The 10743-nt window shown below is 40.0% G+C and overlaps 1 protein-coding gene and 1 non-coding gene across 2 annotated transcripts in view; one reads left to right on the top strand and one right to left on the bottom strand.

Annotated features, from left to right (window-relative positions):
* m1ap (meiosis 1 associated protein) overlaps positions 1-10743 on the bottom strand; it is a 30189-nt gene that overhangs the window by 10982 nt on the left and 8464 nt on the right. The gene's annotated exons all lie outside the window — the stretch shown is intronic.
* trnaa-ugc (transfer RNA alanine (anticodon UGC)) lies at positions 7767-7838 on the top strand. Its single transcript has one exon. It is a non-coding gene; the product is annotated as a tRNA-Ala (tRNA).

Here is a 10743-nt window from a genome sequence, read left to right as displayed (position 1 = left end):
AGAGTGTCAAACCAAGCGACCCGGTCTTCTGCTCTACAAGGCTTAACTGTGCTCCTGCATTGCATTAGCATGTGGCCTCTGTAGGTGTGTGTGTGTGTGACAAACATGCTGAGGTAAGGATCCAGGGTTGCAGACACATCACATTAATCACATTAAGTATATGTTGTAAATTTACAATGGCACAGGTGAGTCACAGGTTAAACATCTCATTGAACATGTATGAGGGTGTGTAAGTCAAACTATTTCAGGCTATTTATTCACAGGCATTATTAGATGTCATCGAATGAGTTGGGGTCATTGAAAGAGATGATGGGTTTTACCCTTCTCCCACTCTACTATACAAATAAACGCTGTAACCATCTAAGATGATACAAAACTTCTATGCATTCAGTCATCTGTAATTACCTCTGTGCTGCATGGATTTTAACAATTTAGACAATTTGGACTTTAACTGCAGGGACCGAGTTCCTGTTGCTGACTCATCACATCCCTGGAAACTCACATTATAATATATCTCTTCTCTCTACCAGTCTCTTTCTTTTATTGCCTGTCCCTGAACTATCTCTCCTTGTAGGCCTCCACTCCCTCTGTCCTGTCCTAGCCCACGCCCAGCTGAGATTCCTTTAGCTCTGTGCATTAGAGTGAATCATCCTCATGACCATCAAGCACTGTAACATTAGCTCATACAGAGCAATTAGTGATGCAATGAGCCAATTCACTACAAGAAGAGAAAGCAGATCTACTCTGTTTTAACTCATTATTTAGATATAGATTAGCTTTACCAGATACAGTAGAGATAATGGACACTGGGCTCCTCCTGAAAGCTTCTGGCCATTACACTAATTCCTGAAAGATCGTGATAATGGAGCTCTGCTTTGAAGCTTGCTAGACTAAGTTAAAACATCATTTGCTAAGAATCCATTGCTCCAAACCAGATATTTCATGTAAATTATGGCATTTTACTGACAACATCTCCTCCAGTGAGGTTAGAGTTCAGATATAAAACATAATGGAGTAGCTACAATGCTAATGTTGCTAGCAGTAGATCAATAATGTTATGTTTTAGAGGATCAGACTCTGTGAGTAAAGGCGAAGCCAGGGAAAAACAGTGATTGGCTATGCACACAGAGTTTAACGCAACTGGGGTCAAAGTTCAATAAATTTGAACTTTCAGTGCACCCCCCCGTGCACTGCACACCGCAAATGTCTGTGCAGAACCTGCACAGTGCAGCACATACACAGCAATGGCAAGGTGTGCACAAAAGCACAAAAGCTGTATTTCTGCTGTAATGTGAACATTTCTTTAGAGATTATGTACAGAGTTCAGTCATGCAGAGGTAGCTCAATATAGAGTCATAGCTCCTTTGTATCGAAAGCAGCCAGCGGAGGTGATTCAGGTACCTGATTAGGATCCCTGCTAGGCACCTCCCACTGGATGTTTTCCAGGCACATCCAACTGAGAAGAGGCCTCAGGGTAGACCCAGAATACACTAGATGGATTACTGCACAGTATATATCTCATCTAGCCTGGGAACAGATCCCTCAGGAAGAGCTAGAGAGAGAGACATCTAGAGCACCCTACCAAACCTGCTGACCCTGGATAAGCAGTTGATGATGGATGGATGGATGGATTAACTCTCAGTTCACTAAGTTTCTCTGCATATGTAACACGAAAAAAAATATTGGATGGATGGATGGATTAACTCTCAGTGCACTAAGTTTGTCTGCATATGTAACACGAATAAAAATACTGCTACTTGACACCAATGTGCAGATTTATTATAGGGGTGAGGCAATACTGTGATATCAACCTAATGCACCCCTTTGATACAAACTGTGTACACAAACATGAAGGAAGTGCTGATGAATGTCCATCTGCAGAATGTCCCTCTGACATTCATATTTCACTCACAGAGCAACACTGACACTACAAACTGTCCTTGTCAGTCAGTGTGCCTGCGTGACTATTAAGATGAATAGCTCATTGATGTAGTTTGACACAGTGACAAATAGGACATTGATCATCTGGAGTGAAATACGGGCACTCGACACATCAGCGGCTGTGTCACATAACTGCCTTGCAGTCGCTTGTGTTAGAACCATGTGGTCATGGTGACAATCAGAGAAGACAGACACTTGAAAAGGACAAGAGGGCGAGGGGGCAACAGCAACAATCTTATCTGTCTGCTATCACTGAGGAGGGAGAGCAAGAGAAGAGGACAAAAAGAAATATTTAAGAGAAGGTCAAAAAAAGGACACATGCATTTATGGCAACTCATTAGGTACCTTTGATTCTGTACATGTACAATGTCGATGTAAAATGAAAAATGTTTGGACACAAGATTAAAAAATGTATTGACACTGCTTAAAAAATGGAGATAATGTAGTTATCTAAAGTTCGGGAACAGCCCGAAAAACGCCTTTTCTCTTTTCACACTATTTAACCTCACTCAAACCTCCATATGTCCACTTCCACTTTTCGTTAGGTCTCTTCTCTTTGGAGAGAGAAGTGATGAAGGCAGAAGAGGGAGATGACTGGCGGAGCAGGATGGTGACAGACAGCAGGCAGGTAGACAGGGAGTCAAAAAAAGGATGTGTAACGACACTTTTTTGGTGTTTAATAGCTGTAAACTACCCTTAGGAGCCCTTTTCTTCCTGGTTTTACTTCTTCTGCTGTTCACCCTCTTGCTTTTCCTTTTACTATCTTTTGTTCAGTGCACTTTATGAAAAAGGTGAAAAACAACAAAAAAAGTACAGAGAGATAACTGAAACCTCTCTTGGCTGTAAAATATGTATATGCAAGCTGCAACCACAGAAAAACCTCTGAGACCTCACACTATTACATCAAAATCAGTTGTTCTATCCAGGGTTTCTGCTATGATTATGTCTGTCAGGCAATACTGCAGATCTAACATGTTTCTCTCACAGCCTTTTGATAAATTGAGCTTAAATTGTAAAAATGTAAAACAGAGAAGATTCATGGAGACAATCTGACTGACAAACAAGATTTGCTAACATAAATTGTGCACCTCATTGTGTGCATGATGTAAGAGCAACCGATCATCTCTCAGTGTGGGACTAATAGGTTCCATATCCTGGTGTAAAGAGTGACGCCAGGCTCCATCTGCACAACCACCTTCTGCTCTGCTAACACCACATGAAGGTGTGAACAGCCTGACCTTGGCACAACATGCACTCTTGATTTTTGTGCATCTATATTATTAATCATGTCTGACAATATTTACTGACAAATAAATAAAACAATGGTATTAAAAAAAAATTACCTTTTTTCACTGTACTCATCCTTGCTACCCATTTTATGGTGAAATTGTTGAAGAGTGTGTTTCCTGTCTAGGTGACCATTTTGCAGTAGCTGTGGTTAGGCGTGTGTGTGTGTGTGTGTATGTCAGCAGGTCTGGGTGGGGTTTCCTCCAGAGCAACTCTGTACTCTTTTACCCACCACACACTGAACTGATCTGGCTGACTGTGATGGAAAATTTACTGGATGAAAAAGACAGAAAGGAACAGAGCGAGCCGGGGCCCAATCACAACAGGTATGTGGTTGTAATCATAGCTGAGAAGGAAAAGTCTGCTGGAAAGCTGTTTTTGCAAAGAACCAATTGCACAAAAATGTAGGAATGGTATTTATTACCACCCAACACAAGTTAAGGTCACACTGGAGTCAGCTGCACAAGACTATGCATTGAGTAGACAATAACATCCTCTAGTTACTCTCAGGGTCACATTCTATCCCTATCGCTGAGCGTCACTGGAAGGACAGTAATGAAAAGAGGGAAGTTTATAAAAAGACTGTGACTTTGCAAGACACCCACTTGATTTGTGGATGTTGTCCCTAGAGGAGAAGATCTGTACCACTCTCATAACTGTCAGCTAAATGTAAGGCTACAGCCAGCAGCAAATTATCATGGCTTAGTGGGTGTTCAAACTGAATGTGGTACAACAACTCCCTGCTGTGGTTTAACACAAGGGGCTGCATTGGTTGTGGGTTGAGGGCTTGCAGGGGGAGTGTTTTAGCTGTTTACAATATGGCCACAAGTCAATGGAAGTGGCTTCATTCACATTTCCATCCTGCAAATTTCTGTTGTGTTTTGGTTAGCCATGCTGCTAACAATGCCTACTCTACATTAGCACCAATTTCTACCACCACTGTGTTGGCGCTGATAGATAAAAAACACAGTTTAACACCCAATAGCCTAACTAACAACAACGCAAAGTGTGTTTAGAATGCAATCCCCCATTGAAATGCATAAATAGGGCTTTTACACTTTTGAAACTCAGTCTGAAAACAGCCTTAAGCATTAAGCCTAGAAACAGGGGAATGGCTGACCTGCCCACAAGCACATCTAGCTCACAAATTAACACATTATGTATCACTTTGAACTCATGTGCTAAGTTTATTGTAATGTAATATGACAAATAAGGCTCACTGAGATGCAGACTTGGCTTACCTCTTTATAATTCATGGTTGTGACTCAGAATGGATTTGTTGGCTGTATGTTGATCAAGTGCAACTGTGGGGGGTGTGGAAATGAAACAAGTGTTGTGAAGGAGGCAAAGGAGAAGGAAAACATTTCTAAACAAAAAAAGCATCACATATTCAAGGCGGCAGTCACACCAACTAAATGGAATACAATGCACACTGTAATGCAGCCAGTCTAACAGTCAAGATGATTACACCTACAATCTTGGCAACAGGTACTGTGTATATTCAATTATGATCTAATGTAGAGTGTAAAGACCGAAAACAGGATCCCACCAGCGTATACAGGATTCATTGTTTAGTCTTGTTTACTACACGCATTTTCATCTTTGTAACATTAACATGCAGATGTAGAACAGCAGACCATAACTTGTTTTAGTTTTGAGTTTAAATTATATTAGCAACCACCTATAACTTTTATCAACTACCTCTATATTATTAGAAGTTAGGAAAGAACACTACTGCTGTTGTAGTTTACATAGTTTGAAAAAAAAATGTATTTCAGAATTTTGAGACCTTCAATCCCCAGCATTTCCAGGTTTAGATATGATCTTTATAAAGCAACAGTTTGTTTACAATGATAAGATATGAAAATGTAGTTTGTTAGCATGTTCCAATTTTCAGTGTGGCCATTTGAATAGAGCACACTGTTTGAGGATGTACTGTTTATAACTCCAAGCTCAATCAAACTAGAAAGGGAATAAAGGAGGCTATTGATTTGAATTCAGTGGGTGGATGGATGGTGGATAGATCAATGATGGAGTAATACACAGCTTCCGCAAGCAATCTCAAGTGGTTTTAGGGATGGTGTTTAAACAGAATAAAAACTGTCACTTGAAACCTGGATTTCAAAGCTAAATATCTGTGGATGGGATAACTGTAATGTCACTATAAGAAGCATTTGGAAACTAGGTGTTTAAAGGAAAGAAATGACCTGACAATGCTGAGAAGTGATGTGAAAAAGGCTAAAACTGTTTGAAGGCATATCTGTGAAATATGACACTGAGGATATTTTGGCTGCTGCTTGAAAGGGATTTTTGAGAAGTATGCGTCACATAGATTTTCATAATGTTGCACAAACACAAAAATACACAAGAACACTTATTTGCAAACAGATTTAAATACTATGTAGAAAACCAATGCAAAACAACCTATATAGAGAATAGCACACAAAAGGAATGCTCAGTGGAGTTGTTAACATCCCCACACTTCCCTCATTTGTCTCTCATTTCTGGTAACAGAGAGGGTTGGTATAGTTGAGCAGTGAGCAGACAGGTGGGCAAAAAAGGCACATCTGGCCAACTGCCACATGCATTTTAAGTGACAGGATTAAAAATAACCAAAGAATCCCACACACTGTCATATGAATAAAGAAAATTTATATTAATTTTCCCTGAGGACCAAAATGTCATCTTAATAAAATTAGTTCTAGTAAATGCCAGTGTGCAATACTGATTTGTCGAGCCTATGGATGACACACAAATATATGAAAACAATGCAAAAGCACCAGATACGATTTATCAAGTAGCGAGATGAACTTTTTCAAAGACAAATGTCTCTGTGGAAATGACAGTTTGGAACTCATGCTTTCTTTAAAGTAAATATAAAGTCAGGTTTTGTGTGTGTGCATGAATATGTGTGCACAGTGTGCTTGTGTGACATTAAATCGATACTGAAGCTGTTATTGCAGTGATGCATGTTTAGGAGATGACATCAAGTGTAATATGGCTTTAAATAATAATCTGGAAATCAAGACTGATTGGAAACTGTTGAATTCGCTTGTCTATGTGCAACAGATTGCACATGCACACAACAAACACAATATGGACAGAGGAATACATGCTCCATCACACACACACACACACACAAACACACACACACACACACACACACACACACACACACACACACACACACACACACACACACACACACACACAACAGCAGCAGCAGATGGAATGACTTAGAGAACTGGACATATTTGTATTTCTCCAGTTTGGATGGAGGAGAGAATTAAACTGGTAAGGCTGCCAGGAACCGCCTTTGGCCTGCTGAATGCATGGTGGATCCAATCCTTACTTTGAGTCACCACATCCCCATCATCTGTGATTTTCTGTCACATTGCTTTAGTCCTTCTGCAACAAATGCTGATTGCTAACCCATTAGCTGCTAGTAACAAAATTATGTCACCTCTAAAATAATCTGAAATTTCTGGCTATATCAGAACTAAACTGCATTTGTCTCCCTAAAAGTAAACATACAGAACAAGTGTGTGACCACAGTTGCAAGAAAGGATTAACATTAAGAACACACTTTATTTGTGTGCACTGATTTAACTGGAGTCTAACCTTCTTATGGCAACCTCTGAACACTGTCTCATTGTATGGGACCAGTGCAGAGTCAATGTGCCTTCAGTAGCTCACATCATTAGGTGCCTGCTGTCTGTCTGAGAAGGGTATAAAATGAATGTCTCCTCACAAACCACCCCAGGGGGTGTAGCTCAGTAGTAGAGCACATGCTTTGCATGTATGAAGTCCTGCATTCAATCCCCAGCTTCTCTGATGAGTGGAATGTTCTGGAGTTTTCCTTAAAATACCATCTTGCATTAGACACACATAACTGGACTAATTTATATAAAACAGATTAATGTCACTTCACTGATAAACCTGAAAATTACACCAAATATTCACCACAGAAAAAGTGGGTTTCAGTGTCACCTCTATATCTGTATCCTGGAGGCCATTTTGCATCTTTACCTCTGTCAAGGGTGGGGTTAATGTTTTTCACCACTGTAAGTGCTGGAAAGGCTGTTGACTGTATTTGAGCCCCCTTGTGGCAAAAGTCAGCTGCGTTATTGAGCACTCCAAGCACATATGGAGACACATGGGTTAGAGACAGCTGCCCATTCATTGCCAATAGTTAGGCGAGAGCCTGATGGCAGAGATTTTGAGCCAGGCTCAAAGCTGTTATCAATTCATCATCTGTCCACCTACTGGTATTTCAATTTTTCTTTTTAATTTTTGTTTTCCTTGTCAGCATTCCTTGTATTTGTCTCTCTGTCTGTATTATTTTGTCTCTCCATCTGCTTCTCATAATAGAATTCAGCATTATTCTGTGTTATGGCAGTAATTTGTACTGACTGACGTTCATTTAATGTTGACAACCAGAGATTAACCCAAGACAACTTTCCCATATGCCTGGATCCAACAGGTTCAGTAACTGTGTCTTACCTCTCTACTGTCTGAAACAAAGAAGGCCCTCTGTAGGGGATGTAGCTCAGTGGTAGAGCGCATGCTTTGCATGTATGAGGTCCTGGGTTCAATCCCCAGCATCTCCATGCCTTTAAAAATTTCTTGTTGAAAGCATAAGGCCTTCTGTCCCAGCTTGTATTTGTTTCTGTCTTTTTGTCTCTCCATCTGGTTCAACTGCTCCTCTCTGTGCTGCTCTGCTTCTATAGGGCCTCACACACAGGTGGCATGTGACACATGGCCAAATACCCCCTCCTATTATTTTCAATGAAAGCCCACGCATTGGCGGCAAAACAACACAGGTTGACACCTGCCAACACTTCAAGATACGCTATTGTCCTATTTTCTTGGCATTGACGCACATTAAAAGCATAAAATATTGAAGTACTCACCAATTTTGGTAGTCCCACACTGAATCTGCACTGCTCCCTGTGTTACAAGAGTCATGTGATACACGTCACATGATGAGCTGTGATGCCACCTCTGTGCGTTGCCCTTATTCTTTCATTCCTTTACTGTGTTATTGAGATTTAGGTATGTTTGAAAATGCCAGCTGCAGAGTCAACGGCTGTAGAGTAACTACATTTAACTGAGGGGTCAACAAAGACCAAATACAGAACTCTGCTAAATACGTTACGCAACAAAACCAAGGACACCCCTTGGCAGTATCACTCAAAAGTTAAATTAGGGAAGTCCCAGCAAAGTTTGTTGGCCTCAGCCCTGATCCAAGTGCTCTGACATTGGGTATCTGCAAATACCAAGTTCAATCTGTCACTCATATTTATTTAGATGTTGATTAAATATGTATGTGACATTGAACAGCTGTAATCTACTTAACATGACAAACTGTTTTTCAACCCAAGCTACTTATTCCAAATAGTGAAAGCCCTAATTAAAAACTACTACATCTATAATTTACATACATCTACAGCTTGGCAACTGTGAGGCCAAAAACCAAAACCACCAGTGCCAAAATCACCACCATCGCTGTCTCTGCTCATCTCGCTCTGTCTTCCCTCTCTCTCGCTCTGTTACCAATTTATCCTCTCTGATGCTCAAATGTATAGTTACACAATAAGATGAGAACTTAAGGACACATTGGTTGAGTTTCAACAAAAACAGGATGCTTATCAAGCCACTGGGCTTCAAACACTGACACACACAGCTGTATTTTTACACTTATGAGGACCTTCAGTGACATAAACCATTTCCTAGCCCCTACCTAAACCACTACAATCACATTTCTAACCATAACTTTTGTTTTAGCCTTAAATTAAACTTAATCATAAAACTTAACCCAAATCCTTAAAAATCATGGTGCAGTACTAAGGACCAATCAAAAATAATCACACATTTCACTAATGTCCTCTATTCAATATGTAAAATTCAAGGTGATCCTCACAAAGGATTGTGCTGCCAGGAACAATAAAGCAATCACTCTCTCACACACACACACAGTTTGAGTACAACAGTGGTTGACCTCTAAAAATGAGGTATTTGCATACCTGTCCTCTTACTGATGAAGGAGCTCCACAGTACCCTGTGTCTTTTTGCTCCTGTTTGTTTAAACTTGCCTTACAAATACATACACACAATCAAGCAATATACCATCTTCAGTCAAGGTAAGAGCATCTCGTCCTGCTGTGAGATCAGACAAAAAGTGACAAAGATACAAAGAGAGAATGAAAAAGATCTGTGGCTTCCGATCTAATTTAGGACAATCCACCCACTTCCTATAATAAACACATTTCTAAGACCATAAGCAAGTCTAAGTAGAATTCCTACAACTTCTTATCTTTGGTTTAAGCCTACTTTTTTTTCAGCCATTGAACTCCTTTTCTATGCCGGCTACTTGTTAGACAACTTCATCAAAATGTTTGTGGGTTTACTGTTAAAAATATCACAGCCAGAAATTGTACTAAGGACATTAAGGCCAAGTGGTATTGCAACAAATAAAAGAAGCTGTTATTTTAAACACTTTTGAGAAAACATCACTGTGGAGCAACGCTGTGATCTTGTCTGCTTTTACAGCAGCAAAAAGGATGTAGGCCTCACTATCATCATACTGTGGTAACTACATAACCATATCTCCAAGGCTCCATTCCAAATATTCCTGTGTTCATTTGCACTGCTTTTTTTACACACTAGGGAGAGACAGGAATAAACCATCACTCACATGCATTGACACATAACTAATCATTCTTTTAGTGTTTTCTAGACACAATTTTACATTTTAAATACACACAAAACATTTTCACCTCTATTTATTCCGATTCTGCCTGTGCATATTGTGCACATCCAATATATAAATTCACTATAAAAAGTGTGTATTTAACCATCCACCTTTCCCTTCAAATTCATATTTTTCACCACCACACTTTGCATTAAAGGCTACTGATAAAAACTGGACAAACCCACTGTGATGTCACCCACTGGTTTTCTGAGTAGTGGTTTTGAAGCACAAGTCTGGCCGCAGCCATATTGGTGGCGCTTCACTCTGCCTGCTAGGTCTAAACCAAAAGTGAGCAAAAAGGTGGAGCATAAATAGAGCTTACGAGATGCTAGAGCAAGCTATCGATGGCAGGACCCTCCCGTCTGTCACTCAAAGTGGCCATGCCCTTAATTATGTGTAACTTCTAGTCTAAATATAATTTAAACAGGCAAGTTATAAAAAAATTCACCCCCTGTACAGTTGTCATGGATGGGGAAATTAGCTATAGAGACAAAAACCATTTTTTGTACCAGGCTCTAAACATGTTTATTTCTGCTGCAAATTTGGGCAGTTTAACATGGGAACCTATGGGGATTGACACCCTTTTGGAGCCAGACTCAAGTGGCCATTCGAGGAACTGCAGGTTTTGGCACTTCCGCGACCCAAGGACGTGAAAGCATCCAAGGTTTCACAAGAAAAACTTTAAAAAAAAATCTGGAAAAATAAGCATAATTTTGTCTAAAGCAACATTAAACTGTGGATACCCTTTGCTTTAACAGCAG

The sequence above is a fragment of the Monopterus albus genome, unplaced genomic scaffold (assembly GCF_001952655.1).
Source record: "Monopterus albus unplaced genomic scaffold, M_albus_1.0 scaffold104.1, whole genome shotgun sequence".
In the NCBI taxonomy this organism is placed as follows: Eukaryota; Metazoa; Chordata; class Actinopteri; order Synbranchiformes; family Synbranchidae; genus Monopterus; species Monopterus albus.
The sequence above is the reverse complement of the archived record's forward strand: the minus strand, read 5'-3'. Positions and strand labels throughout refer to the sequence as shown.